Source organism: Electrona antarctica (genome assembly GCF_951216825.1).
Source record: "Electrona antarctica genome assembly, chromosome: 20".
Classification (NCBI taxonomy): Eukaryota; Metazoa; Chordata; class Actinopteri; order Myctophiformes; family Myctophidae; genus Electrona; species Electrona antarctica.
The window spans coordinates 17,223,400-17,229,989 of NC_136801.1; positions in this window are offsets into that span (position 1 = coordinate 17,223,400).

Genomic DNA, 6,590 nt, shown 5'->3' on the forward strand with positions numbered 1-6,590 from the left:
GTACGGGCGAGCCAGGGAATTGGCATAGGGGGAAAACAGCTGCTGAAAAGGAAATGCTGTAGGAAATTATGTCGGTTGCTATGTTTTCAGAAAATCCCCCGTAATTTCTGCGCTATTTATTTTTGGTCTTGTTCCACACCTGCAGCATGCTGTCTTACTTGGCTTATGACGGAGCTCCACTTCCTTTTTGTCCTCATTCCCTGTAACATTAACTCCATCAACTCCGACATCCTTTTCAATACAGAGCACCATACAGGTTCATTCCAAGAATGATAGCCATATCCTGTGGATACATCTCCCCTGTTGCAAAATGATGATGTACCAAATGTTTTACAAAAAACTAAAATAACCATGATGGCCAAAATAGTGACCATGGCCATAGAAGCATACAAAGTAGGCCATTGCAGTTACAGAACAAAAAGTGAAAGTTTTGCCATTGCCAAATTCCCCAAAGTAAAAAAATATATATATATATAGGCGTATACATTTATTTATTTATTATCATTATTAGTTTTCCTCTCCTGTCCAATTTGTCCTCAGACGCCCCCTGGCACAGCCCCCACTTCGAAAACCAATGTGACAACTGACAATACATCTCCACGCTTCTCTCCTGTTTCTCTTTTCTCTTTGGAGAAATCAGTCCCCGAGTCCCCTGTGGTTTTCGGCAACACTTTGATAACTCACAGGTTGTGTCGTTTTCTGTATTCTACATGCCTAGAGGGAACAGTGTGGCTGGTCATTTGATATCTTTACATAAAGCGTCTCCAAATCACCGGTGCACCCTGTGTGTGTGTGTGTGTGTGTGTGTGTGTGTGTGTGTGTGTGTGTGTGTGTGTGTGTGTGTGTGTGTGTGTGTGTGTGTGTTTGTTTTGGTCCCAGAGTTAGACAAAGTACTCAACCTGCCAAAAAAATAATACAAATACGCAAGTAAAGTACAGATACTCTACTTACTCAAGTTACCGATCACTGTCATCGTTATCGGCAGTGGCAGCTTGATGCTGCTGCTGCTGTGACTGGGTGAATGGATGCTGCTAGTGCAACATCCATTCACATTTCACAGTCATTCACAACCTTCATTCGTTCATTGGCCTCCATCCACTGTTTGTTTTGTTTTCGGTTTTGTTTTTTTTCACAAGAAATGCATAAAAGATGAACAGACTCCCATCTCAAATAAACGTTTTATCGATCTGTTGCTTTTGCCACATAATAATTATCTTGGAGCTCTATCTCTTTTATTTAAGAAGGCTCTTGGACTGGCAAAGATTTGTACTTACTGCTGACAACATGATTGTGTAATTATTACAGCCCAATACGTCGGGGAGAAAGCAACACGTCTCCCTATGCTGTTGAGCGCTCTCATGTAATGTGCGGTGATTGTAATCATTTGCTTGTAATGTTGCAGAGCTGATGAATTTCCAATCGATCCCTTCTTCAGCGTTCGGCCCGATTTGTGTTATTATCCCCCACGTGTTCCCTTTTACTGGTCCCCGTGTTGGGCTTTGTGTTATTGTCCCCCACGTGTTCCCTTTTACTGGTCCCCGTGTCGGGCTTTCTCTGATGGGATTTGTCACTGTGTGTTACAGTGAAGCGAGGCGTGTTGCATCAGTTTGCCTGTGTAGTGCTCTCGTCAGCGGGGTGCACACGTCAGTCAAAGTGGTCCCTACTGGCTCTCAATCTCCCCTCCGCCACGCCCCGGGCTCTGGAGATGGAGGATGGAGGCGTCCTGGGGTCACAGCGCTTTCGTGTTCCCATCCAGACGAATCCCCCGCCGCTGTTCTTTTCTCATTACCCACAAGGCCCTTCACCGTGCCAACCGTATACTCCCTCGCACAACAACACGCCTCGATTCGACTGTTCAGAGGTCATGTGTTATTGTATAAGGCTTTTATTTCCAAGAGCTCCCCATCAACTGGAGGAACAGAGTAGTTGTGTAGATGTGAACTCAGTAGGGGTCATTTCACACTCTGCCAGGGCTGTGGTGAATCCTTCTCTCACACATATAAGCATCTACAGGACTTCATACATTTCTGATTTGTTTGCCCATCTGTCCCGAAAACTGTAAAGGCTGTTCCCACGTCTCGCAACTGACCGTGAAAGGCTAGTAATATTTATTCTGAAACTATACCTTTGCGAGGAGCAAAGATATACAGGGTACCACTAGAAAGCATATATAGTTCACTTTGGAGGACTGCTGGCAACTGCCGTTGTTTTCACTGTGGTTATATTGTATATTGCTCTTTTTGCAAGGTATGAGTTTTGACATGTTGCAAACAAATGTGTCGCGCTGGTAGAAGCTTTAGAGAGAACGCTACTTTATCGGATATCAGTTTCAGGATCAGCTACCATTCTTTAATTTTATTCTTTGCCTCAGTGCTCCATGTTCTGTTAATCTGTTATGACATAGCTGCAGTTGAAAGGTAATCCCTCAGGTTTACTTAAGAGTGTTAATAACTCCCAACTCCCAAGTAGAATACGCTGTGTCACGTACTATGGGAATAGGGGGCACGTGGTTAAATGGCAAAATAAGGACTCTTCACATAAGTCAAACATGAGACATGCAAAAAATGAGCAGTGTGAGACTGTGAGTATTATTAAAAGGTGCATTATTGACAAACAAAGACAAAAATCACACCCATGTGAAGTGAGGGGCGCTCTTATCATCATCTAGCCCCTCCCGTTCTGCGCTTTTTTGATGGGGGTTAGATGTTTCAAGGAAGGAAGGAAGAGAGAATTTTAGAGCTGCCAAAACGGTCAAACAAAGATTAAAAATACTTAACGGCTTCTGCGCCGAAGGAAAATTCTCTGACGTTTCCGTTGTCTCTTATAGCTCCTATAGCTCCTATATGCTTCTTTTGAAACATCTAACCCCCATCAAAAAAGCGCAGAACGGCCGCAACGGAGGTTATGTACAGCTGCGTCCTATTGTGGGCTTACGAACTGGAGAGGGACCCTACGTGTAAAGTCATCTAAATGTCAGAAAACCTTACGTAGGGTCCCGAGCAGGGGCTAATCATCATACATCATCTCATTCTGGCCAATCACAATTTGCGTCCTCACTTTTCCGTCTTCACTTTTCTATCCTCACTAGCGCCCCTCAATTTACAAATTACTTTCATTATCCAGAGCTCAAAAAGGGTTGGGCCACAATCAGGCCAGCTGTGGAAGCCCAAACTGCAAGCATGACCTGCCTCAGGAGAGGGAAACGAGAGACTGTGTGATAAGTTGCAATGAGAGGTCTTAATATGCTCCCCCAAACCCATAACATCAGATGTAACAAGTTGGCCTGCTGTCACGGTGTGGACACGGAGGTATAGGACTCAAATGCAGAACGACCAGGCCAGGCAGAGAAGTGAATGTTCAAGAGGTTTTAATCTCAAAGAAATCACAAGGAACAATAAACTTGGAAATAACTACGACTTACTAGGACTAAGAATACACACAAGGTACTGACCACAACATATGCGACGACGAACAGGCAAGGAACTGAAAACACTGGGGCATATATGTGACCAGGTCTAGCAAAATGGTCCTCATCTCGCCTATAATGAAAAGGCAGAAAATCTAAAATAAACTTGATTTTTTTTTTTTTGTGATCTTTGTTTTTTTTTCATATTAACACAGTTTGAATGTTGAAGAAGGTTTTCATTCCAACAGATTATTGATTTGGGCAAATTAAATGTATACATTTATAAGTCAAAGTAGGCTAGCCAGCTCTAGGTGTTGAAATGTTGTGAACATTCAAAGGGGATTTTCTCAGCTTTGGGTAAAACGGCACAATCATTTTAATCATTTTCAAATATTTTCCAATTTCATTGAATGATACATCATATGAAAGCTTACATTCTGTACTTTAATAATCTGTAAAAAACTGAAAAATTACTCTGGTCGAGATGAGGGCCTATTTGCCAGACCCGGTCACATATATAGACAAGACTAACTAAACACAGGTGAACTGAAACACACGGGGGCAGCGGTGGCCGAACGGTTTGCGGAGCGGTCTTGTTATCGGAAGGTCGCCAGTTCGTATCCCCGGACCGGCACGTTAAAAATTACCACCGCTGAAGTGCCCTTGAGCAAGGCATTGAACCCCTACCATGAAATGTTCTATGAGCAGGGTCTGGCTGTAAACAAGTTCGTCGAGCTTAGTCCATTCACCCTGGGTAAACAAAGAACTTTGCTTACTTTGCTTTACACAATCAACACTGGGATAGGCTAACAGGCAACAGAACACAGGTGGCTAGGGTTACACTAATACAAGGAGGTGAGACAAGGCAGGTGACAGAAAACAAGGCAGACAGGAAATCACAGAACACTACTACAAAATAAGATACAGAACACAAATACAAGTAATAAGTCCCAAAACACAGACAAAGGCCAAGGGCAGAGGAGCGTACCGTGACACCTGCACCACTCTGCCACTCTGAAAGCTGCCACGGCTAGTCAACAGTGACTAACATTGTAAATATGTAGCTAAAATAGCTTGACCGCAATAGAGCAAACATGATTTGTCACTGAAAACGTCAGATGCAACATGTTGCCTTAATGGTATTTATTTTGTTACGGTTCGATGAAACTGTTAGAAAGAAATAAAAGTTTGGGAGCAACACTGAAGTGCCCCACTGCTCCAGTGGAGCAGTTCAATGGCCAACAGGATCCACTGTGGTTGTTCTGATCATCTCCCAGGTTTGAATGTGTTTATGTCTGTGTGCAGGCATACACACAAAAATAAAAGAAGAAAAAAAAAATAGCTTCATTTCAATTCACTGTTATAACAACAATGTCAAGAAGAAATATGAACACTGGTTACAGAAAACACAAGCAGTTCTTCAGAAGTTTACCACGCCACGGTCACTTTGTTCACGCCCTTTGATCACAAACAATAAAGAAAATGCACAATCAAGCATACATCTTAATTTAACCGTAATATCGTCTCTGTCGGCTGGAAACCACATATGTCCAAAAATGTTACTTTTCAGGATTCAAATTCAAAAGCATCAAACGTACAAGCTCGGAATGCGACGCTTCGCGACACGTTTGTGAATCTGCTACTTTTGATGCTTTTGTGTGATGCTGTGGTATGATCATGGATGAAGAAACACAAAAACGTTAAATATGGAGATAAGAGGTTTCCGGCCGACAGCAACGAAATTCTATGTTAAATGCGCAGTAATTCAACAATGGGCCCGACCATGTGAGGTGGACTACCCTTCAGGCCCCCCTGAGCAGCATCTGTTTGCGCAGATGCAAGGTGACAGTAATCAATACTGATTATTAAAGTGGGAACACCATCTCGGGTGTGTGATTAATCTTCATTCCCGCCATGTTTACGGAGCCTCTCCTAAGCTCGCCTCAGAGGGGTACCGCTGCCTATAATCTATCCACTGAGATGGGAAAGAAAGAAAAAAACACTGTCACTTTTAAAGATAAACTCACTGTCATGGAGGTGGGTATGGGAGGCGACACAGGGGTGCCATTGGAATGGAACTGCAGCCACGCACACCAATGGAGAACCTTACAATAAATGCACAGAATCTATGTACTTTTTCATATATAAGCGACACCGACAGACGGTTACAACGGGTACTCTAACAGCGGGTATAATGGGTATAGCATAACAGGGGCGGCTGTGGCTCAGGAGGTAGAGCAGGTCGTCCAATGATCCATGGGTCGGCGGTTCGAATCCCGGCTCCTCCTGGCTACATGTCGAAGTGTCCTTGGGCAAGACACTGAACCCCAAATTGCTCCCGATGTGCTGGTTGGTACCTTGCATGGCTTCCGCTGCAATCGGTGTATGAATGTGTGTGTGAATGGGTGAATGTAATGCACAATTTATGTAAAGCGCCTTGGATAAAGGCGCTATATAAATGCACCATTTACCATTTTAACAGAGTGGGGCATGCATTCCCTATTTGCATCATTCCCAACTTGCATCGTTCCTGACTGAGTAGGCCCAACGGGCACTGTTCTAGTCTGTGTAAATGAGCAGGATTGACTGAGTTACCTGTCATCACCACGCAGATATTAAGAGTGTCCAACACTGTTGATCCAAAACACGGATCTGACAAGTTCCTGCCTTTCTGTGGTTGTGTGGGAAATAATTGTCCCCGATGGCACACAGGAAAGTGAAGTCATACTGGTGTTTGTCGTGAGGCTGTTGTTGTACACTGCATTGTGCCCAACGTTGTTTTGGAAGGTAAAGGCTTTTTAACCTTGTCGTACGGCAACTGCGCCGAAACAAACCTATTAATCATCCGCGCTCCGTTGGCCTCACAACCCAATTCAGATTAATATTTAAAAACAAAGCCAGGCAAAAAAAAAAGAATAATTCAATTCCAAGTGACTTTGTTTGGTTTGGGGGCATTTCTGCTAGCAGGTTAATTAAAGGCCTCGAATCAATAATATCATAATGAAACAATGATGAGAGGTTCATGGCGATCACGTGGAGCAGAAAATAAAGCAAGGTGGAAAGGGGGGGGGGGGGGGCTGTGCTAACAGTGCTAATGGTGGGTGACGCACACGCACACATACCGAGTGCACGAGGCGTGCACGGGCTGACGTTGGAATGTATGTTTGCAGTCGGTCAGACTCCC